Source organism: Melanaphis sacchari, unplaced genomic scaffold (assembly GCF_002803265.2).
Source record: "Melanaphis sacchari strain LSU unplaced genomic scaffold, SCAv2.0 Contig0_pilon_pilon, whole genome shotgun sequence".
NCBI classification, from domain to species: domain Eukaryota; kingdom Metazoa; phylum Arthropoda; class Insecta; order Hemiptera; family Aphididae; genus Melanaphis; species Melanaphis sacchari.
Window position 1 is genome coordinate 8,325,356 of NW_020270366.1, and position 27,648 is coordinate 8,353,003.

Genomic DNA, 27,648 nt, shown 5'->3' on the forward strand with positions numbered 1-27,648 from the left:
AGAATTCAGTGTACAAATTTGAGGTTCAATGAATGGTGCACTGACTCTGTACACATATTATGCTGTTAAATTTATATGCTATTATATGTGTATAGTATATTATTAAATAGGTATTGAACCTCGTAAAAAAACCGTTTGTGCATACTGTTTTAAACAAACGATTATTGAACAATATTATAATATGCGTTATGTTCTTATCGATCACGGTATTGTCTACGAGTTTATTTAAATATTAACACAATGCAATTTACAGCAATAATTATTATATTAGTGGCCTGTACCTATGCGTGTCCAATACATAATATAATATTATATTACGATGTTAATGAATGCGTCTGTGTGCATTATTCTGTTATTGAGCTTTATATTATTATTTTATTATTGCCGGCTGTGTAAAGTTTAATAACTATTGTTAATTTATTTTGAATCGTTCGCTTTGTATCCGTAATTCCACCATTAATGTAATACCATTCTCAATATTTTTGCGCTAAAATAAAAACTACATAATATTATTAGGTACAACGTAATACAAGATAGACACATGATGTATAACATGGATCGTGTTTTATTTTAAATAGTAGTTTTCATATTATTACGGGATCGTGGAAAAATAATAATACAGTGGAAATTATATAATGCGGTCCCTGAATAAAATGGAAAACTATCCAATACGGAATTTTTCTATGGTCCCGGCATGTTCCTATAATTTGAACCTCAATAAAATGGAACTTTTTTAACGCGGAAACGGAACGGTTTTGTAGGTCCAATGCAAGTAAAAACCTTGCATAAGCCGGAAATATGATACGCGTCATGTTACGTTGATATGAATATGTAGGTACGTCTTAAAACGATAATCAAGATAAAACTTCACAACATATATTAGTTAGGTAATTTGTATTTTTTGGTTATCATACAAATTTATCCCGTATGTATAATGTATAGCTGTGAAACAGTTCTTCAACGACAGTCTTACACTGAACAATTTGCTTGTACATACTAAGTGATGTCCATTAAAATACATATAATATTGGAAAAATAGCAACAACAGTGACAAAACAAAAACTCTACATAATTTTTGGAAAAGCTAAATGTTTTAATCTAGGGAATGGGACGTGTCGGCGCCGAGAGTTCGGCGCGGGACGTTTCGGCGAAATGTCAATTCGACTATATACTCGTAGCAATGAACTTATATTTATATTTGTCTCACTGTGCAGAGAGTGATATAGAAATATTATCTATATATTCTATATTACTATAAATTATTGTTATTATCACTAAACGATAGTTAATAATTTATGGTTGATCTAGCTGTAGACCAACCAGATAATTTTATAATTTTTAGCCTATCACTGGGGTCGATCATTTTTTATATTATCATTATTATTTACGTGCAATTAGTATGTGCTGTTAAGAGAATTTCTTGATAGCCACAGCACATTTATATATATAATATATCTAATATCGATTAATAGTTAAATATTATACTTTTATTATTATTATTATTTATAAACCAGTGTTTGATATTATTTATATTATAAGTTATAGGTCACCCTATTTATTGACTCTTGAGTGAATATATAATCTTTGTATTTTTAACCATTGTACGGTGCGAGTTGTCGAGCCAACTGTCAGCTAAGAGCTAGACAGCGCATACATTAACTATAAATAATTATAATTATTTTGGTTTATTTATTTATTTATGAATTAAAATGAATATGGAATTTATTTTATTATAAAATACAATTTTATATTATATTCCAATTTTTTTTTTTACTATTAATTTTCGCTGAAAATTCTCGCGTCGAAATGGGCATCGTTGAATTGACATTTCGCCGAAACGTCCGCGCCGAACTGTCGGCGCCGAATCGTTCGCACCGAAACGTCCTAGATCCTTAAATTTAATTCCCAACCTTCATACTTATGTAATATGCATAAATTGTGAATAATTTTGTAAGAAAATAAGTCAATAATTAATCTAAAATAAGTTATAAATGTTATAATATAAAGTAAAGTAATAAATTCTCTAATTCAAAAAATAAAAATTATAAATGTTGTTAACTAATTTTTTAATGTAAAAAACTGATACGAATTTATAATTAGATTTTTTTCGTTTTATTCAATAAAGAGGAAAACTGTTTAAAGCGGAATTTTTGATTAGTCCCATGCTATTCTGCATTATACAGTTTTCACTGTAATATGTTAATCTGCCGTAAACACACATTTTGAATTTTACTTTTTGTTGTTTTTGTTTTACCGGTAGTTCATTGTACAAAAGTTGTATTGTTTTATTGGCTAAACAAGCCATCATAAAGTTAGTAAATCAATTTAAAGTAACAAAACAAATACATGCTTATTCGTTCTCTATTATACTGAAATTCATGTAAATTTACGCAGATTAGTTGGTAAATATTTTCGTCCTAAACCAAAAAATTAACACCGCTTTTCAGACATGAACATGCGGTCAGCGTAAAGATGAATTTTCATTTCTCAATCATATTGAATTATTCTGTAAGAAAAGTATGCATAAAGTATATGTTTATTTTTATTTTTAATGCACTCAAAAATATATAAAAATATGTTAATTTAGGTGGCTGCACTTAATGAGAATGACATTAGTTTTTAAGAAGCAAAATAAATTCTCAAACGCTACAGCAAGAATATTCGAAATTTGCCTTAGTTTACAGATATAATATTACATAATATGTTTAATATTCAATTAATTTATTGAAATTCGGAGTATAGAAGAGACTATATATATATATAATATACCATTGCCGACCTTAATTTATAACCACAAAAGGCAAATGCATTGTATCACAACCACAGAAAAACAAATTTATTATCTACACTGCGATGACCGGAATTTATATGTAAAAAGTTACATAAATTCTACATAATTGATAATGTATATATAGATCTAACAGTAAAAGATATGATATTTTGTTGTAGAATACAAAGGTCGATATTTAATTAAAATAAAATTGTAACGTTTTTTTCTTGTTTTTTAAATAATTATTATACAATTTATAAATATGCTTCTTTGCAATATGTAAATAGCAATTGACCAGAATTCTTGAAGGAAAAATTCATCCAGAGACAAAATTCTCGATCATTTTGACATAATATGTATTATTACGTTCAGATTCCATTTATTATTTTAATATATATATAACACGGGTTATATCTAGTATATTTTATTATTTTGTTTACGCGTGTATCGTGTATCCACACATTCATCATTCTTCATTTCTGCGTAACGATTACAATGTACGCGTACCGTCTACGTCCTACAATATTCTTATAACCCGCTTGCATTTAATGTAATATGTGAACATTAAAAAATTACTAAAAAGAAAACATATGGTACAACCATACGTGTAAAACATTAAATGTGACACCAAAACTCACTAATCAACCACAATATAATAATAATAATAGCAGGTGATTAATTTAATGTAAGACATTCATTATTTCAAAAACTATTACTGTTTTTGAATATATTTTTTTTAGATAATTTTGAGTTGTCAAAAAAACATAATTTTTCGAAAAAAAAAAATGCTATGTAATTTTAATTTTTTTTATGATAACATACATTTTTAATTTTTATTATTCCATAGTTAAATATTTTTTAAAGTACTTCGAAACAAAAATCGAATTTTGAACAAGTAGTTTATATGGATTATAATTTATAAGTTATAACTTATAAGTATTTATTTTATAATACTATAAAACAAAATATCTATGCGTCAAAAAAATAAGTTTTTAGATTTATATTATGTTGACGAAAAAAAATATTTATATTATTCAAACCAACGATATCTTTTACAATATTACTACGCAAGTATCTATTCTAATGATAATATTGTTAATTTTTAATTTTTATAGTACTAGTAACGAAAAATTACAAGACCAGAAGACGATGACGGTAATACAGACGTAATGATTATAATGCTATTCTTCCGCGATGGTTTATTCTCTCGTAAATCCATATAGAAATATAAACTTACAATAAATATTTTAATACTCTGTTTAAATGCAAATATAATTAAAACGACCCAATATACACCGGCTCATTGCGAAGAACCAGTTGCGGGATAAAACACGCTGTCTGAGCGATATTAATTTTATTCAATCTGGTAGTGTTATTGTAAAAATATAAAATAATACGCGTGTATTAGTAGCGACAGACCCGACGGAAAACATTATGTCAAATCAGATACCCTGACACGTTCCGATAGTACGCGTCGATGAACACGCCATATGTATACATATATCATATATATGAGGTATACGTATGTATACGTTCGTGGTTTGCTGGTACAGTATACGAGACCCCCAAAACTGTTTGAAATCCCGTCGTATTATTATATTTTTTTTCTTTTTAAAACTTGTATTACAAGTTACAATAATAATGACAATGAAGTGAGATAAAAAATAAATTTAAAACGCGTTCTGCAGAAACAATTATTGCTCAAAGCTAGTTCATCCTGAGATCACACAATAATTATAGGTACGAATTTGTATTAAACACACCACGTGTTTTAAATATTTCCCATACGCCTAGCTTATGATACTTACAACAGACGATATATAGTTGTGTAAAGTACCTCGCCGCGCGTGTGCTCCAGTCGATTGTTTACTATTTTTAAAATAGGATTAAAAAGTTTTGAAAGTCAAATTACCGATTTTCAACACAAGTGCGTTCAAATGGTAGTGTACGTTCTTGTCAAGTCTGTGGTTGGTAGAGAGGGGAATCCAGGCAATACCAGTATAGTGTAAGTGAATACGAAGATGAATAACAAATAGTAACATTATGTATAACTCTATTACTTAGGTATCTAGTATATACCTACATAAAAATACGTATACAATAAAAATAATAATATTATACGTAATAAATGTGCCCGGTTATTCCATAGAGCGGTATAGATGATAATAAAACTCATTACGTTTGTATTGTATATTACATGTGTTTGTATTGGCGTCTGGACGATAGGGTATAGGAACTACAATCCTATTGATACAATAATGATAGTATGATGTGTTGTGTGTAATGCATCGCAGGATGATCGGAAAGGTATTACATTGAATTCGATAACTTATTTCATTATAATAACTGTGGATGTTTTCGGAATTTAATGTATTTTATAACATAACATACTAATATTATAATGTATAGTTTGCGCTAAGAAATTAATTAGCAATTATGCATAGTGTTATATCACATAACATGTATAAAACAATAATAATATGGACATTTTCATTCTTAGAATATAAATTATAAATAAAAATAATATTATTATAATTTTATTATAATAATATATATATTATATATTATATATTTATAATATTATTATAAATAAAAATAAATAATAATTATAAATATATATATTTACCTAGTAAATTCATAAATGACGACAATATTATGATATTTGACGACATTTTATTGTTGCAATACACAGTGAAAAATATTGTATCTTATACCAACTTTCAAAACATTATATTTCTAACTCGGTATTGTACATTGAAATGAAAACAATTCCACTAACAAATCTCTGAGTGTAAACGTATAATCCGTATAGAATCACATTCATTGTATTTCTGAGTAAAAACAAAATAAAACTAATGACTCCAATTCTTTCAAGTTTCGTGTAAAATTTAATATAGTCGGTAAATTTTACTTATTTGAATTTAAGTAAAAGTAACAACCACAGTACAATATTCTATATACATATTAAAATATTTTGTCAAATGATTTTTGAGTTGGCAATTTAATTATAACATGCATTAATCGCATTATATTATCATATCGAAACGAATTTTATATTATTAGAGCGATCGCATTTTTTAGTAGTATGTAATATTTTCTGAATACCTAAATATATTATCTTATTTTGTGAAATATATTTGAAGTATTGTTTGTATTATATTATTTATATAGTTAAAACATTATATGGCACGCAGTAGAAATTTGTTCAAGCATTAAATAGATTATTAGATTCTGATGGCAAATTCGAATGAATATAAGAAGAATTACATTGCAAAGTAGTTTATAATTATATTATACGATGTATTTCTGCTGAGTTATGTGGTTTTGTAGTCTTTTACGGTAGTTTATTTTACTAATTCACAATAGAAAAAATAACGTGCGATTCGTTTCTGCTGTATAATATATAGATTTTTAATACCATTGAATAAGGCCACTGTAATTTTTGTGGTAAATTTGAATTCAATGCTAAATGCCTAAATCATAGTATATGCATAAGCGATTCCAAGAAAAGAGAACAGTTTTCATTGGGTAGATATAAAAATAATAATATGCGTTATGACATAAACTATCTTTATAGTAAAAATAGTTTTTAAATCATGGCCAAATAACAATAATAGTTTAAGGAAAATCGTTCATATTTAAATATCTAATTTCTTTAAATTTTGAACGCTAACTAAAATTAAAAAGCCTAAAAATTTCAAACGTCTATAAAATACTATTATAGTTTAAGTACTTAATGAAAATTTTAAATCAGTAGTTATTCTTTTCTTAGTAAAATTACAAAAATATTGATTTTATTAATATTGGTTTTACGTAATATTACCGATTTTTGGCTACTTTTTGATAGTTTTTGATAATATTATTAATAAAGTACTAGTAAATTCTAAATGTTGATCCTATCCCATTATCTCAATCTTAAAAAATTCCTACATTAAATTTATTACTAGAAAGCAAAAACCACATTCAAAACTATAGAATATTGGAGAAAATTTTCTGTAGGCGACAATAAACGCGTGTCAGGTTATAGCCAATAGATTCTTAAGATTCTTTACTTCAATCAGAACTTAAAATTTGTTTTAAATACAAAAAAACGTCATAATGTAAACCTACGAATAAAATATGATCGAGAAATACCTAAAAATAGATGAAATTAGATGTTGTCACCTAAATCATATATAGTGAGTATACAATAAACGAACTACGAAGTATTGGCAAGTACCTATAGTAACTGCATATTATATTGACAAAAAAAAAAAAAAAAAACACGAAACACGTTCGATGAGAAGTATATACAACATGGACATAATAACATAACACAATAGGTATATAATATACCAAATTTATGTTACACCACTGTCTAAGAAAAAAACTCCGCGCCATAGCAATGTGTATAATAGTAATAATAATAATATAATTATTTTCCTATTTTTTTCACATTTGTGACATTGTCTTTATAATAAATTATATAGTTTTAAAAGCATTTAAATATTTATTTGTATTGAACCATGACACGCTGCGAACACCATTACTAAAAAAAAAAAAAATCTGGTCTAAACACCAAACACAAATCGGAGTTAAAGACGTGCGGTGGACGATAAACCCTCAGACCGATCGTTAGACGGAATAGTATATATATATACTTATTAGTTATTACCTACGTATATTCATATATAGGAGCTTCGAATACACCTGAAGTTCTGTGTTTATCTACATCATATATATAAACGCATATCAGCGCGCGAGTTCCTAACGGGATGTAATATAATATTGTAACTACGGAATATTACAGTAAACACAACGTCGACGACCGAGTCCGTTATCGTGATAACGATCAAGTTCGACACAGCGGTAGGTAACTTGCGTATCTATAAAATATCGTTATCGTTATTCGACAAAAATCTGAGCGCGCTCCAAACGGAGGAGTATAGTATTCATATTTTAAGGAAGTATTGTATACTATACATACGTCACTGCAGCGATATATAGGTACCTACGCGTATTGTACTAAATGTACTTGGCGATGCACCAAGCACGTCTAATGTCCAATTTTTCATTAATCATATGCATTTATTTGAAATTTTTAACTTTACTCAAAGACATCATACTAGAAAGTCGTTATACTTGTTTAAGATTTTTGTACCATTTATTAAAAACGTCCGGAGAAATATTCTCACTCTAATTATATGCTAAAACGTGCGGTGCACAAACGTCCTATTAAATGTTTACTCGCGGAATTAGTAATAAGCGAACGAAAAAACGGGTGAACATTCTCAGTGAATCATACTGTAGGTATAATAGATGCAACGATAATGATAAACCGTGAGCACATTATTACTGCCGTTTTAACGACGATAATATTATAATTTATAAGGTGTAGTGTTTGCGCCGTAACGGCGGCAGCGTGGAAACTTAAACACGCGTGTATACGAGGAAACGGTGACGGCGTTTTTAATAGACGTCCGCGTGGCACTTGCGAGGTCACGGCGTGTTCCCGTGCCGGATGGCAGGACGAACGAATCGCCGGCCAGCATCGAAAAGCACCGAGTTGAATATTACAAGAGTACAATATGTATTTAACTGGGACGAGTGCAGCATCAGTAATTACGCTGTAAATACAGTAAGCGCATACACACACACACACCAAAAGTCTGCAGTTTAGCCGAATAATACATAATATTATTGTACACGATTTTGCATAATCGTGCGCAGTACACGACGACGCACGTAACAACAGTAACAAACTGATAATAATAATAATAATGTCATCCGCCGAACTCGTGCCACTTGCATGTTATTGTACATTTGCACGTAGTGTAATATAATGCAATATTGCGATCCAACTGCAAATAATGAGACAAAATCTGACGGAAACGATGTCGTCCACGTGCAGTGCAACGCACGAATTTAGGTCAGGCACGCGATCCCTCGCGCGATTCCAACGGGTCCACTAATGAGTTTGACACAGTTTTTACTCAGCCAACCAACAATAACTGTGATGCATTATTATTATCGTCATCATCATTATTACTTATATGCACTCTATATAGCTACGTGTACCGTGCACGTTTGAATATCGATTATCATATTATTATCTCGTGTCGTTGCAATAATAGATATATAATATATTATATCAAATATTTTACATGGGCACAGGTGCGTTGGTATTATTCAACGATCGTGAAAATGAGGTTATTGGATTGGTGGAAATGGGTGACCGAAATCGTATTTTCGAAATTATTAATCTTATACATTAGTGCATTACACTATATTATCTATAATCTATAATGTGCAGTAAAAGATTGAATTTTTAATTCAATAATTTATTAATATTATAACACATAATCATAAAATAAGAACTATTAGACAAAATATTTTGTAGGATTTTTTCCGAAAATTTGATTCATTTGTGTATGAGCCATTAGATTACCAATGAAATGTATAAAAAGATGTTGAAAAAATATTTAGCTCTTGCAAATGAATTTTATTTCAATTAAAACTATTAATTAATTTACTTAACTTTAAAGAATCATTCTTAGACTAATGATACACAATTGATAATTTGATCATTACAATTTTTAGAAAAAAAAACTCTACCAAAATCCATTAAAAATATATAGTTATTACTATTCAGAAAAATTAAGTGGATTTTGCTTTTAGAACAACTGTGCACTAAAACACTTTGAAATTATAAGAAAACGTTGCCAGTTAAAATTTTAAAAATAAAGAAACACGCCGTTTTTTAGTTTTTTTTGAAATACCATATAATCGGTCTATGAAGATTAAAAAAACTACACGTACAACGTATAAGATACATCGTGTTTCATAATAAACGCCACTTTATTATTATTAAGCTATTATACAAATTAAATTATTATTGTTGAACTGTTTTCTTGATTTGTTTAACTGTCATCATTAAAATATACGAGTTAAAAAAATCCAAAATACTCATGAACCTGATAGTCATTATTTCATAACTTCTTCTGAAATAAAATTTTAAGTAGGTAAGTATAGATTTTCGCAAACCGATAATATTACACCCCTGATAGTTATAGACTATAGTCAATGACCGAAACCGGCCGCCTGTATAATATTATTGAACGTCAAGATCATTGTTTATATCTATACGTACAATAATATTATATACATGTAGTTGTAGTATAATATTTGTGAAAGGGTACATTTCAATTACGTTTAATGATAGAAAGTGTTCATTCACAGTTAGGTGTAAAGCGTGTTAAAGTGATAAAAGTAAAGATTTTTTTCATGGGTACTAGTGAGAGAGATTTAGACAGTATACAAGTATACACAACTTATACAAAGTGGTGTGAGTTATTTTGTTTCCCCCTTTTTTTTTGTTGGTATTAAGTGTTAACTTTATGAGAAAACTAAATAACACGGTGGGTCGACCTGTATAGTGCAGTAAAATACAAGTAATTCCGCGATATTTATCTCTAATTGTTACGCAGACATTTGTGGGATTTTTTTAAGTGGTGTTGGTATGGTTATATAACTGCAGTATGCCCGAGTGTAGTATTTTAAATTAGTGATCGCATCTGAACTTTCCAATGATAAAAATTAATCATGTTGAAAAATCAATGGTTTCAGATTGTCAATTTTATAAAATCAATTTAATATGCACGCTGTGGATGAAAAATGAAATTTCTAATTATTTTATTATTTTGTTGCTTTCATGAACATCGTGCCGTGACATTTAAGACTTTTTTGGCAAACGTAAATAATGGTTTTCGGTCGATTTAGGTAAATTTATTATTTATTTTACGGCTTGAATATTTCCTCGTTTGGGAAATCTGCCATTTTATTGTATGAAAATCATCACCTTGTGTATATTATATTATATTTTACTGGCCGGTTGTACCATAACCACCACCAACACCACCAGTCCTTTTATCTAAGCTATTAATCTCGGACCAGACCTGAACTCTACGACAGTCACACGGTAAATCATAGGAGACGAATAATGAGAAAAAATAAAATAAAAACATAATAATAATTTTTTTTCGCCGCACACATTTAGCGAAACACTGTACTGTCTTTCTTGTTTGTGAAAAATGAGGATAAAAAAACATGATTACACACATTGTACTTACTACGAGCCTTATTAATATGACAGCAACACATATTATATTCATGTTGTGCTTAAGTGGCATTAGGTAGTATTGTAGACGGTGGAGGAAGTGGTGTTGTTCTAACGGTTTGAGAGCCGTGAGTTATCAGTTTATCACATCAATTATTTCATAATACTACACATATTGCACTTAGTAAAAGTCAACAATTTCATTCTTATGAAGTATGAGTATATTTAAATATACATGTTTATATGAAAGTTAGAATATTTATCAAGAACTTTGAGTTTAAACAGAAATTTTCTGCGATAAAAATACTAAAATAAATTTCCATGTATTTGATTTGAATAATGGAAAATTAGTGGAAAAAAAATTATACATATATTTATTTTAATTTGTAGCACTGGTATTTTATACACCTACAATAGGCTATACAACTTGTAAAAATTATGGAAAATATCATATGCTTTTTTTCTTTTTTATAAATTTCCATTTTTATTCAATTTGTTACAAAAAAGAACAATAAGAACAATTGATGGTATAACAAGTTAAAATAAAATAAAAATAAATAAATAAGTAAAGACAGATTAGATAGAATGCAGAGGCCTCCCAGCGGAAGTACTACAACATGAGTATAAATTTAGTTAGGCTAGCAAGTCATAATACCACTGTCTTTTGAATCATATGCTTCTTAAATAGCTTAATTATTATCAAAATAAATATAATATAGATTATTTTGTTTTCTACGATTTCTATTTTCCCGTATATTCTTTAATGATAAATACTATTTTAGTATACTACACATTGTTATGAATATAGTGATTTATTTTTAACCTTAAACTTAATCTTTACCTATATTATAGTGAACATCATTTAAAGTTAAATTTAATCAACGATTTATTTCTGCATATAATACAAACCACTCTAAAATACTGGGTAATCGTGCGTATATCATTTAGAAAATCATCTTCTCAGACATTTAAATTTATTTATCAATTCAGACATGCTGTTATTGTTAAATGGTTTTACTCATTAAATATCATTAAAAAAAAATAACAATTAAATGTTTTTATTTCTATACATAAAATGAAATTGTTTGTTTAGCAATGCTACAAATAATTAACTAGTGAACTCGCATTACACACAACGATCTTAACGCTTTTATTACCTTCTTTGAGTTATCTCTTCTTACAATCCGTTAAAATACAACAGCGGTTTTAGTAATGGAAAAAATGAAAAAATTACAGTAATATAAGTAATAAAGTATTAAATATAAATAATAACTAACAACAATGCAGCCATGAGACGTATACAAGTTTTTTGTTCAAATAAAAAATAAATGTAATAAAAATTATGTTATTTATTATAATTATCCACGAAACAAAAATAAGTGCCACATCTCTAACTACGCTGCTTCGATACGAGTTCTTATTTTCTTAAGTATTTTTAAATGCTCGTAATTTCAAATTGACGAGGTAAATCAGTGTAATATAACAGTACAAAGTACAAATAATAACCATACAAATGCTATGCGAATATGTTTTGTGTTCATTCATTGAAACGTTGAGTGCATTGTACTTACACATTTATTTTTTTAAATAATTTCTTTCTGATTATTTGTAATTTGTTCGAACGGATATTTCAAAATATTTGGATTTTGAATACAAAATAATAATTCTCGTTATACTCAATAAATCGAAAAATACACAACAAAATTACCATTACCATTATTATAATAATATTATTATTTAATAATTGTATTTTGTTTATTATAATATATATCAATTACTATGCAATCATATTGTCAGTAAAATAAAATATGAAGTATGCAAACATTAAATACCTACACAAAACAACTCTATTTTTATTATAAATTATTGTTTAATTTAATTATCTATTCCATCAATAAATGTGTCAAGTCTATATTCTTTAAATATTTTATTCTCTACAAATAATAAGAAACACAATAAAATAAATTTAAAAATTATGATTTAAAACAACAAATCAATACCGAAGTTTTTTTTTATTAATTCGTGGTCCAAGGTGAAAATAAAATTATAATTAAAAATAAGATTTATTTGAATGTTACTCCTTATTTGGGGCAGATATTCAAACACGATATTCAGAAATCAATAATAAACAAACGACTTAACTTAAAATAATTTCTTTATTCTAGAAAGAAATACAGTTCTACATAATATATTGTTCTTATACTATGAAATAACTACCTATATTTATCGATGTCTATAATGACTGTCAAAGTCGCTCCGCCGACACGATATCTCGTAAAATATTGCCAACAATTATTCAAGTTAAAAACATAAATATTCAGATATTGCTCAAGTAAAAAATAATTAACTATTAATAGTGATGTGTATTTGCTGTGAACAACTCTATATAGTTATAATATAATATGCTCAGTAGTATTTTAAGAAGTATTAATTTTATAATATTTTTAGTTCATCTATCTTAAAAAATTTTTACCTATTAAAAAAACTTAAACGTACAGCGCCGCGCGCCGTTGGATAATTACTTACAGATAATACACAAATTACTATTATCATAATGGAAATTTATGCATACATGAATGGACCGAAAGAGAGAAACATTCTTGCTTGCACAGTGCACACGTTTTAGTTATGTGTAATCTTTCTGAAGTATAAAAATATGACGTGGAATATTTGGCAGCTATGCAGGTGCATGTGCGATGACAAAAATTGGTGAATATTTAGAATAACCCACGAATGATATTTAGCTAAACCTCATCTGAGGGATGTCTATTTAAATGTGTAAAACGTATATACAATAATATATGTACACGATTATTATACTTTAATCGACCATTACTTGAATTAGGTATGATAATTCATGATCGTCTACTCGTATTCAACTATATTAAGAAATCAAAGAACGTTACAATTTAAAGATGAAAGTTTCATATGAATTAAGTTCCTGCATTAAATATTTTCACTGCAGAAACTTAGGTTAGGTGCCAAGCTGCACTTATTAGAATGCGTCATCATTCGCATTCAAATTTTTCAACCGTCTGGGAAATGAAGCGAAATGTTAAAATATAAAATATATATGTATTTATTAATGTATAATATATTTTTTGTATCAACATCACAGGAAAATAAAAATACATAAAAATCTTCACTTTTAATTTTTTTTTCTCCGAAGGTGTTAAACGCGAATCTTGCATGAATATTATTAGACAATAACAGACTGGAATTAATATATACTTGTATACATTTCAAGAAATCTGTATTTCGGAGAAAAACAATTTTAACTTTACAAATCGTACTTAATATTTATAGGTACATCGTACATGTATAAATTATATTAATGATAAATTTATGCGAATAATAATGAAAACTAAAATTACTATCATAAATTTGTGAGTATATGCATTTTACGTTTTATGTGTATTATAGTAGGTGTTATATTTATTGTAAAAATGTTCTTATTTTTAAATTTTGTTTTGTATGATAATGTTAATACATGAAATATTTATACAGTCATAAAATTTTGGCGATGTGAATACCATCACGTAATTGTTATTATTACATGCGAATATATTTGTGATGGAAATTCGGACATTTTCAGTAGTTATCTGCAATGTTGTCACAAGTAATGTGAGGTATTACAGATAATTAAACAGTGTCTAATAATAACTCTGTGGACATGCGTATTTTATTTGCACAAGAATGCATTGGTACATATTGTAAAATAAAAATGTTAAAACCACGAAATCGATAGTTAATAATGTACATTAAACTGACAAATCTACGTGTTTTCCTCATGAATATCACCTGATAAAACTACCCAAATAATGCATTTTCCATTATCAAATCTTACACATTATGTGTGACACTATCAATGGTTTGCGTAATTACAGCGGTAGGTATTTGTCGAAACCGCATTTTATAATAATTTTTATTTTCTATTTACTTTGCGGATGTACATTCCCGTGGTCGGATCTGGAAAAATTAACCAACCCTTTATATATTTATAGCCGATACGTAGGTAACAATCCATTACAATATGGCTACCGCGTAATTATTTTAATAAATTTATTATTTGCAGTATTTTTTTCTCCGATTGATGTAATAATACATACATACATATAATTTATTATAATTTAGCGTTTTCAAATGATATTTATAACGTGTATAATAATAACGTTATGTTGTATATTATAGTCTTCGTAGGTGGACGACCGCGACCGCGTACTTACACGTATGAACAGCGTCGAATCACCAATGACGTATATACATCATATTATTATAGGTACCAACATTCTTCAATATTCGTCTTCAGTACTATAATACGTTTTACAAGATGTCGCCGAATTTCTTCCCATACGTGCCTCCTAACAGCCCAAACTAATTGTTCTCTAAAATAGTAAAACGTAGTAAAATCACACGTGTGATAAATGCAAATACGTATGCTCTCAATATTATATTTTATATATTTATATATAACTTAACCACGAGCTCAGAATTATTAAATCAAGATTAATAGACAATAAATCAATGTACGTATTACTATACAAGTACCCACAATAACATTTCATTATCGGCGATGTGACACTATGTCAGAAAATATGCAGCTTATTCGTCATGTTAAATATTGGTATAATATCATTTTGTGCAGTTATTAACGTACGGCATGTGGATGGTTTGTGATAATTTGCATGTAGTTTTTTCGAAAAGAAAAACATGTAGGTACTATTGTATATAATTTAAGATGGCCGCCGTCACTTAGAGAATAATAATTATTAAATATATTTTTAATTTATTTATTTTTATATTACTTAATAGTTAAGTATAGTCTGCAGAGCACACTGTACAAAATATAGGTATATAATACCTATAATATTTTATGTATAAATGTATAGACATTAGACAACCCATGGTTGTGCTTTTGCGGTGAATATGTTTTCCGTCGCAGAAATGTAAAATCACATAAATATATCAAAACGTACGCAAAATTATGCATTGCCATCGGGTGCAACTGATGCAATTTTCATCGCCGGTATAGCAGTATATTTATACAGTTTATAAATTAAGACGAGAATTGCAATACGACAGTGTATAGTACTATACTCAACTATAATATATACATACAAATGGAAGAGCAGTAATTTTTAACTCGTATAAATAATATAAATCGATCATAAAAAAATAATAACTATAGGTCTGTGTAAGTATATATTCTTATCGTATGTATATATATATATATATATGGTTATTATCTTACATAGGTATAGACTTGCGAACCGATAATTTCATATAACTATACAATGACGATATAACAATAACGACTGCAGTAGTTTGTAAACAATTCGGTGGAATATTTTTTTTTATATACGAAGAGTTACAAAAATTGAAAAATAGTATAATATATAGAAAATGTATAGGAAAAAATTTTAAAAACATAATTATATGAGAGCACACACTTATGTGAAATATATATCTATATATATATACAAATATATCGATATTTATTACTTACACATAACACGTTAATGAATACTATATAATGATGTGGTTACAGATTAAAAATTAATTATGTGTGATCGAAACGAACTGGATTTTCACACTATTAGCCCGGTTAATCTAATAACAATAACTACATATATCATATATGTATCATCGCAAAGATGACCACTGAAAACCAAGACGGCGTGGCCAATACAAATTATATACCCTTTATATAAGCCTATTGTATAATGTACATAAACACTAAACGAATTTATGTGCTGATCAGTGTGATAAAATAATGATAAATCACTGACTATACAATTATAAATTATAATCAACATCTATTCGAATCATAAGTGGCCTACTTGTTTATTAAAGAACTAATTTTCATACCGATGACCTACCTAATACCTATATAGCTACATAAATTTATTGCTCATCAACATAAAAACAATTAGTTTTATTCGAATTATAATATGCAGCGCAGAATGCTGGCCTTTAAAAAAAATGATATGAATTCGAAGTAAATTATAATAATAAATTTATCACTCAAGATCTGATTATTTTTTCTTTGCCTGTATACTAGCTGTAGGTGCATGCATATATTAAACAAATTCAATAATATATTGTGAAATACGTCCCTATCGAGTTTAACTGTAAGATATAATTATATATTATTATATATGTATATTGCATATGATATATTATAATGCATTCATTTTTAAAACCTTAATATGAATGTATACTTCTTACAAGTTGATATACATAAATTTAGGTATATATCTATATGTAAATTTAAGTTGTTTTTAAATTTTTAAATTAACAGTTGTGATTTATCTTTTATGTCAAAGTTTTTTAAGTGGGAGGATTCTTCATTTTGGAAAACATATCTTTATTTCTTCATTATAAGTATCACCATTCATTAATTGTTCTGAAATATTATATATATGTAACGGATTGTGTAAGTAATAAAACAATTTAAACAAGAATGTAAACTCCATTTTACGTAATAATTATGTTTATTCATCTTTAAGCAATTTATTTTAAATGTATTACATTTAGTAATTATTACTAAATACATATCTATACAACCTATCTAATATTATATTTTTTACAAGTTATTTTTATACAATTACGAATAGTGTGTCAATCAAAAAATTCTAACGGACTATATGTTTATTATTATACGTAAGTACTAAATAACATTATCGTCTTATATTATTTATATGGTTAAATTTTTTACTAACATGTTTGCTTTTAAAAGTTGCTGTTTATATTATATTTAATTTCCGAGTTTTCGAGTAAAAAACAACTTGACCCTATTCACGGGGATATTTTCATAAATAATACTTTAGAAAAAAACGTTATACAGTTAACATAAGTAGGTAAACAAGCGAAATTAGAATCCGCATTTTGGCAAGCTACCATAGTTCACCATACTAAAATATACTTATAAAGAGGGTAGAATTACCATATATTTATAATATACCATTTTTGGCAATAAATAATAAAAGTATGTATAATAATAATAGAAATGAGTGAAAATAGTTTGCTATATTTTTGTAAACGAGTAGTCTTAGAAAGATAAATTTTTAAAAATAAAAATAAACATTTATCATTTAAAAATAATGTTTATTTTCAATGTAATATTTTTATGTAGGTTAAAAATATCGTATAAAATGTTAGATATATGTAATTCAGAATTTATTACAAAATGTTTTAAACGAGAAATTATTTATGATCAATAACAATTAGCTTTTAAATTAATTACAATTTTAGTCAAAGCCACATTGCCACTCTTAAAACACTAATTATATTATTTTGAAATTAAAATTATTGTACACTTTTAATTTTCTTTAAATTATACCTTTCAATATTAAAAATCTTTTTTCTTAGTAAATACGTATTTTGAACTACAAGATTGCAATCATCAGTACTTAAAAACCATAAAGTTAATAACGTATTCAATTCTTATCTACCAGTGACCTCTTTTTTAATTTTTTTTTTGAAAAGACCTAACCTCTTGCATTTTTTTGTTGTTGCTTGGTTAAGATATTAAAAATTAAATTTTTACTTAAACATAACGGAGATTAATACTCTAAATGTTTGAAATAACAATATTTTTAATTAATATTAGGTAACTGAACAAAATAATAATATCTTAATTGGTACTAAGTATAAAGTTATATTTTAAGAAAAAAAGTAAATTGCTCAAATAGAGAATATGGTTATCATTACCGTCAATTGTAATTGTATTACAAGGCTAAATATAAGTGATAACTATAAAAAGGTAGAATTTATTTTTATCTCAATACCTACCTACATCGGTGAATTTAAAATTCAAATTTATAACAATTCAATCATTTTTATTGGTTTACAGTTTAACTCCTTCAAAAGTAATCAAATTAAAATAATTTATTATTAAATTTCCATATTAATAATATTATAATATTGAATAAACATTAAATGTATTTATTAAACTTAAGTTAGTATAAATACTAATTACAAGAAGAAAACGAATATATACTTACTTTAATTATTTTAAAACAATAATTTTATTAATTAATAAAAATAATAACAACATGAAAATTTTAATTTATTTTGGTGTGTTTAATATATTTAAAAATATTATTTTAGTTGTACAAAAATTAATACAGTAGTTACTGTATTGTAACAATGATTTATGGGTTATTCGCAAGGCATGAATTTAAAAAAAAAAACACTACTTATATTTATATTGTATTCATTTCTGTCTATACAACTAAAACCTTAGATAAAAAAGTGGTAAAATAATTTTGATACTTTAATCGAAAAATTTAAAAAGAATATAATATATTGACAGGACCATAACAATTTTCCAAAATCTTTGTTTCCAAATTAATTCTTTGACACAGTTATGCAACATCTCCGTGACATGATTTATTTTCAGTATCACAAATTTGTCTACACACAATAACATATAATACACAAGTATATGGACGTTACTATAGGACACGTAATCCCGTTATACCTATTGATTAGAATGATTAGATAATAATTTCAATTGTGCTTTAGTACAATAACTACTATCCTTCCTTTTCAAAGCTTTATATATGATGACAGTAGCTCAAAACAAAAACCAAACATAATAAATAAATTTAAGCGAATCATTTATCAATTATCATGGTATTCTTAATCGGTAAACCACCCCATATAATAATATATTAATGCTATAAAAAATATTACATTACGCAAATTTCGAGTAAATAAATTTTATTAAATATTTTAAACATTGATGCGCCGACATTACTAACGGTACACGCGGTACTTATAGATTTTTTCAGTAACATAAAATTAAATAATTTAATTTAAAAAAAAAAAAAGAAAAAAAGAAGGTATTAATAATAATCATTAGACAATTTATTGTCTGATGCATTTAATGATGCAGTCAACTTCATTGCCATCCGTAAAATAACGACGGCGGTGAAACGCATTCAGTTAAAACCTAACGCAATTTAATAACATTATAATAAATGATATTGTACAGTATACTGGATAAAACGTATGCCACTTATTGCAACTATCCTTTATTTTATAGCCTAGATAGGCTGTAACTTCTAGTAGGAGGTCCAACAACGAAAATGTTTTAGCAACAATATTATGTTTCTTTTTAATTATATTTATTGTAACATTAATATCGTTTTTCCTTTAAGTGCTATGATAATGTACATAAAGTATATGTTTGTTTTCGTATTTTGTATGCAAGACGTGATTTGTACAATTGTACCAAAATGATGTCCAAAAAATATTATATTTTATTAAATTATTTTTATTTTTATGACTTTCGCTAATTTGTTTTTAATTATTGATTTTAACTCTAAATGATGATTTGTATGATATTTCTTTAATTATCTACTTATTTAAAATTGTTAATTATAATTTAACGTCTATAAATTATTATGATTTATAGTTTATAATATAGTGAAGTTTACTACACGATAAAGATTAAAATAATTTTCTCATCAAACTAATCTTATGATTTATTTTTAAAATGTTTTGGAGGTCGTAAAAATACACGATTAAAGGATTTATAAATGAATACACAACGATATTGTATACAAAATACCAATCAGATTATATAATAATAAATTAAAAAAATCAATGGATACGGTAATAATAATAATAATAATTAATAATTATTGTTTTAAATTTTCAATACAATAAAATAATTGACAATAATTATTGCTTATTAACAATAGAAATTATTATTCTTATATCATAATATAAAACGTTATGTTTGTTAATATGATATATTTTATGTTTTGAGTGCTTTCTACGTAAAAAGAAATTTTTATAAGAATATTTAATAGGAATTATCTAAAGGATAAAATATTAATTATTTTTATTGAATAATTTATTTATATAATTTATATAAACCTATAGATAAATGTTTTGTTTGAATGTGCAGACGTTTACTTAATAATTCCCATAAATTATACTCAGCTAAAAACATAGTTTTTACTTTTAATGGTTATATAGTGTTATATTTATAAAATTACATTAAATAATACAGTCGTTACATCAAGGTTTAAACAATTAGACTACACCATTAATTATTTTAAATGTTAATATACGTGAAAAACATACACTATAGGTATACTTTAATATATGACTAAGTTTTACATAAAGATGTTCCATACCACAAAAGGTAGTTAAATATGTTAAACGTTAAAATAAATTAACCGAGGCATGTAATTTGTATAACAGTGACATTTATTTTCCAAGTGTTTAGTTCGATTATGTACCTATTATTATACAGTGCCATATTTCTTTTATAATAAATCGTTCATATTAAAAAAAGACGAAGAACACAAACTTAAATTTTTATAAAACAAAAAACACGTTTTTTCTTTCAATTATGTTTGAAAATAATAGGAATTGTATTTTTTAATGGATTTTTAATTTATAATGATATATTCTTCGGATTTTACACATTATTAATAAAAAATAAAAATAGTAGGTATTGTGTAATAAATGTTGACTTAAAATTTTAATTAAAAATTAACAAAAATAAACTGCTTGTTTTTATTTTTAATGATTGAGAAAAAAAATCACTATTTTTGAAAAGTTGGATTAATGTATTTCATAATTATACCCACAACTATACAAACTATACATGCACATATTTTTAGGTGGAAATAATAAAACAGAAATTTTATTTCTTCTAAGTTATAAGTATAAACAATTCATAAGCATATTTTGCTTAAAAATACTTATTTTAGTAAGTTTGTATCCATTTTACCTCAAAAATATTTTTAAATAATACTTGACACTAAACAATAATAATGTGGCGATTACATTATACAGCTGTCATTTAAATAGGGTGATTTTTATGAAACATGAACTTTTTTGGTTTTGTGTAATTAATTTATATCCAATTTATGAAAACATTGTATAACAGTATTAGTTGGGATTTAAATACAAATGTAAAATCTACACCCACACTTGGCGAGTGACTGTAATATTCCTGTATAAATGAATAATATAATATTTTTTAATGTATACGATTATTACCGAGAAAACGACTGTTTCCTGATATAAAAACCACACTGTATAGGTTGGTATAACACGTAATAATTTTAGTTTGTTTCAGAATTTGGGTAAGTCAAATGTGTGTAATCGTCGTAAACAAGAGATGAATCGTTTCCGGTTAAATGTTAATCTCATGACGTTTTATAATGATAACATGGTTTTTTTTATTGGGCGCGTCTCCCCGCTGCGAAGTCAACATACCGCAGTTGACTTTGGCTAGACGGATTTTGTACGTTGATATACACCTCTCTTCATTGATTTCTTGAAGCGTCTTCGTCGAATCTATTGTTGTCGGCACCAATTCAGCTTCAATATAATGTAACCACGACCTTGATGCAAATAAACCTTCGTCCGAAGATATTTTCCCATATAATATCTACTCACCATTGGATGGTTGTTTTTATCGTAACGACGTAGGTTCACATATTATAGTACATCATAACTTGGAAATAACCGATAGACATCTATTCAATATTCTCAACATTTTATGTACACAATGTAAGTGTTAGATATATACGTTCAAACACAAATTAATTGATCAAAATAACGATATAACCTATAATCTACATAGAAAACTAAATTACTTTTTGAAAAACTTTATAACATCAATTGTATTATGTACACATGTAGTATTTTATTGTGTTAGGGTTTTCTTTCGACTTGGGTCATCTAAACAATTGAAATATGTTTTAAAACATTTCAGATCCTGGTTTTTTTGAATATATTATGATTACTGATTATATACATATTTCTACCGATATTTGATTGAAGTTAGAAAGAGTATTAGGTGTTAAGTTATTATTTGATTTTTCTAATATTAATATTAATATTATTTATAGTATTTAGGTATACTGAAAGATTATCTTAACAACAAACAGTCATTATCACGAAAATATTAATTTTTTTAAAAATATTTTTTTTTCGGATAATTTGAATTCATAAAAAAACTATATTTGTTGTTATTATTTTTAAAATTTTGAATAATTCGAATGAACACACATTTTTTATTTCACATTCCGAAGTAGCACATTTTCAGAAAACTATTATGCATACGAATCAAAATTTGAAGTTAATTATAAGTATATTATGATAAGTTGGTGTTTAATTTTGAGTATTTTAAGTCAGAGTGAGTAAAAAAGAATACTTAAGGATTCTCGAAAAATATTGGACCACTTATATTTAAACTCTAAATACTTAAAACAAGTAATAAATAACTAAATACTCGTTTAAAATTTCATTTTTATACAAATAAATTCCTAGAAAAGAATTCTTCTACTAAATAATAAAAAATAAAAAATGTATATTATCATTTAAAATAGTAAATACCTTAAAAATTATAACAATAATAATAGTAAAAGAGAGATTTTTCAAAAATATTTTTTTTTATGTATTTAAATAAAATATTTTCAAAAACATGAATATTTTTTTCAAATAATGAGTTTTAATTGTTCAAATAATCACTCAGTATAGTTAAAATGTATCTCAAAATAATATTATTCATATTCGGTCTAAACATACTGTAATTAAAGAACGAAACTATGAGTGTAAAATCATAAATAAATTTGTAAATTTTCATTTATTTATAAATTGTATATTGTAACTCGATACACAATTTGTAGTACATTGGTTGATCAAAGCAAGTAATTAAAATCTAAACTTTTTTTAAAATACCGACCTATACTTATATAGAAATATAGAAATTCTACTATATTTTTTAATAGTATACCTAATAGATATTCAAAATAATATAATAAGCAAATATTAAATACACAGATCATATCTTTATAACTAAATAATTAATATAATAAATAAGTTACAATTATGTAAAAATGATAATTTTCTTAACTATAATTTGATAGGTTATAATCGATAAATTATTTAAATTTAAAAAGAATTAGACTTTCATTTTAAATCATAAAAACAATACATTTTTTTTTTTTTTAAAACAATTTTCTTTAATTTATATCATAAAGTAAATTGTAATAATTTATTAATTTATTTAGATATTTTTCACATGACCTGTAAATAAAAAAAAAAAACTAACATCACTAATAAGAATAAGAAATAAAATAATTTAAATATTATTATTTTAGAATGAAAAATAATCTGTGGGACATGTACAAATAAAAGTAACATTCCGGAAAGAGATAATCATTTTATGAACTTTTAAAATTAATTGCGGTTCCGTTTTTAAAGAGACATCTAAAAAAAAATAAATCTTATCTGATAAAAAAATCATGTTTACACTCTTAAAGGTAGGTAGTTACATAGCTATACTCGAATCGTCCGTCAAAACAGCAAATGGGATTAAATATGAAAAATTAATGTGTCTGGCAAGCCAGACGGCGTTGACACTATATTCGTCATATATCTATTGTTCGATAAGACATCATGTGAATGGCAAAAAAAGAATTATTAATAATAAAATCCTTTTGAATATGCGAATCGTTGTTAACAAAATATACAAAACGCTGAACACGTATTGTGGTTACCACAAAAAGCGTCAGTGAGTGTTAGGTGCTTTATTGCGCACACAGACGTGTTTTCCTTACAAAGACACTAATGATTTATATATGCAATAAATAAGCTTCTATTAAAGTGAACGCGAAAAAAACAAGAATGTTGCTCACAGTAACAAATTATTCGTTTATAATTTTAAAATTCATTATAAATACCTGGTACCTAATGGAGAAAAAAATATTTCTCTGAGTATTATCTTTTTTTAATTCCAAGATCCATATAATTCCACTAAACTGTTTATCGTAATTATTTTTTATATTAACGAAATATAAGTCAATGCAGTAAATAAATAATTATATGAATATGATAACATGGTGGATATTACATATAGAATGTTTAAACTCAATACGAAATAATAATTATATATATATATATTAATAAGTAATGAGAATGTTATTAATAATATCAAATATGTGTATTATTATTGTCATTATTAGTCTTAAATAATCTAAGAAATGTCATAATAAGAACCATTCTTTAAACATCTATTTGTTTTTTTTATTTTAACCAAAAATTGAATACATTGATTAAAGTACATTTTTTGTTACCAATATATTTGTATTCATTCATCTATATGTTTATGGCAGATCGTTGATTTATTAATAATATACATATGATCTATGATGATGAAATCGTTAAACAATAATATATGCATTAACAATTGAATTTTCAAACGACGAGATAATTGAAGATAGAAGCGAACATAAAAATTATATTACATCGATTTACTTAAAAACTATAAGTTTCTGATAGATAATTTATAATGCAATCATTAATAAATGGCGGATTTCAACTTCGATGACAGATAACTTCTAATCATAAGAGTTGGGAAAAATACAGACCTAAATAACATAATTTAGTGTCAATTTTAAAGTGTATTTGTTTAATTACATTTTTATTTAAGATAAAATTGATAAAAATAAAATGTTAAATAGCATAGTGTTAGGTACATACTTGCTAGTCTCACCATATAAATTATTACAGAATCATTATTTGGACTAAACGATAACTAGTTTTAAAATATTTAAAAAATCAATTATATATTGCGTTTAAACGCTAAAAATGATTTGCTCTGAATTTAAGTTAATGATTGTGACAAGCAGAAATAAAACTTTACACATTACACCTCATGGTCGTACATTTTTAAGAATTATCACGTGTAGAAAAAATTGAAATATAGTATAATATATGCAAAATTGTATGAAAAAATAATTAATCACAATATGTTAGAAATGTTATGATTTAACAAAGAAAAATAATTTATATGATTATAACTGATTAGGCATATTTGAGAATAGACAAAATAACAACAATTTTTTTTTTAAATTTACAAAATTTGAACTTGCTATTTCAATCAAAAGTTATAGATTTTATGTTGGCATAGAATGATTATAGAATAATATTAAATATAGACATAAAAATATAATTAATTTAATTTTGATTTTTTTTTTTTTATGTGTACTCAACTTTACCTAATCTAACCTAACCTAGAATACTGAAAACCATAGTATAAAATATAATTTTAATGTATTATTATGTAATTAGTTTGATAGTAAATATTGTCTTGTTTTTATTGATAAAAAACGTTTTTACCTCCTACAATTAACAAATAGGACTGATGTATAATGCAAACCAAAAGAAGTGTTGGGAATTTCTAGTGCTATACCGAAGGGGATTAAAATAGAGGGAAGGTTATTGAAATAGTATGACCTGTAGTGTCTTAATAATGATCGATCGTTTACACAAAAAATTCGACTTAATAGTGATTTGATCATTCTTAATAATTTTTTGACAAAGAATAAAGAACGGTGATGGTTTGCTTTGTAATCAGTCAAAAAAACGATTTGACTTGTACCGCCACTGCTATGGCAGTCTGAGGAGACGATGCGGAATCGACTAAAAACGTAATAATAATCGCCAACTGTGGTGGTGCAGGCGGAATACCGTTAATGGCACCGCACCGGGCAAGGTCATCTGATTTGCGTGCGCGCGTGTGTGTATAATATTATTATGTCTGGAAGTGTATAAAATAAACAACAAAAATAAAAATTAGACGAGACACATTTATTTTATATTTATTTTTTACTTTTTTAATATTAGTATTTACGTAGATAGTAATAATAAAAAACGTGAAATAAAGAATCACGGACAGAAGAACAAACATTTGTAATTGCGTAATGATATGTCTATAGGAGCGTCTGTCTGGAGGAAACGTATATGTAACTTCTTAGAAGTATGACTCGTGGTTACGATTGCTACGTTAAACAACAATTTTACAGTGCCTCATAACAATAATAATTAAATTATCGAAGTCTAGATTCTTACTTCTTAGTTCATGATATGTACAGACGTACAGCAAAAATACAACTGTTTGATTGTAAAAAAATGTTAGCAATTTCAAACCGTTCCTCGATTCATACATCAATTCTTTTCAGTTGACTTTTTATAGAGTTTGTGTTTATATGCATAGTAAAAAAACACTATTCTATGAATTTATTATTACTCATGTATTTGTATTTGTTTTTACAAATATATCAATTATAATAAATAAAGAATTTGTACTCTAAAATGTCAATTAGTTAAGCATATATTAGCTTATTTTAATGTAGTAGTAAACAAAAATTAGAAAATTTTTCTTAATCGTTCTTTATTAGTTATAAACTTAAATGACTTAAAAATTTACTATTATAGACTATAGTATAATTATATATAATATACAATGTGTATATATTTTATTTTACATTTGTAAAATGCTTATACAAAATTTAGAAAAATCTTACAAATATTGTTTTAACCAAACCAAATATGTACCAATAATGTTTATATTATATAAATATAATACAATAGATAGGTATACTTAAACAATCGTGTCTGCATGAACGACTCATGAATTATTGTTAATAAATTAGTTCATTATAAAAGGTATAAATACCAATATAAATTGTAAGATATAATAATAAATTTACTATGCACCAATTAATGTGTACAATCTATATAATATTATTATAAAAAAAAAAAATGATGTTATATATAGATAATAATTTATACTTAACTAAATATAAGTGATTGATTTATTTTATTAGTTAGTAGATATTCACAGATAATATACATACTAATTTCTTATTACCAGTTTAAACTTCAAATATAGTAATATTCCCAGTATTCGTTTTATAGAGTATAACTTTTTAAATATTCAATAGCAAACATTTTACTGTCT

At 25.8% G+C, this 27,648-nt stretch overlaps 1 protein-coding gene across 3 annotated transcripts in view; it reads right to left on the reverse strand.

The window, feature by feature from the left end:
* LOC112598502 (follistatin-A) overlaps window positions 1–27,648 on the reverse strand; it is a 71,908-nt gene that overhangs the window by 17,464 nt on the left and 26,796 nt on the right. The gene's annotated exons all lie outside the window — the stretch shown is intronic.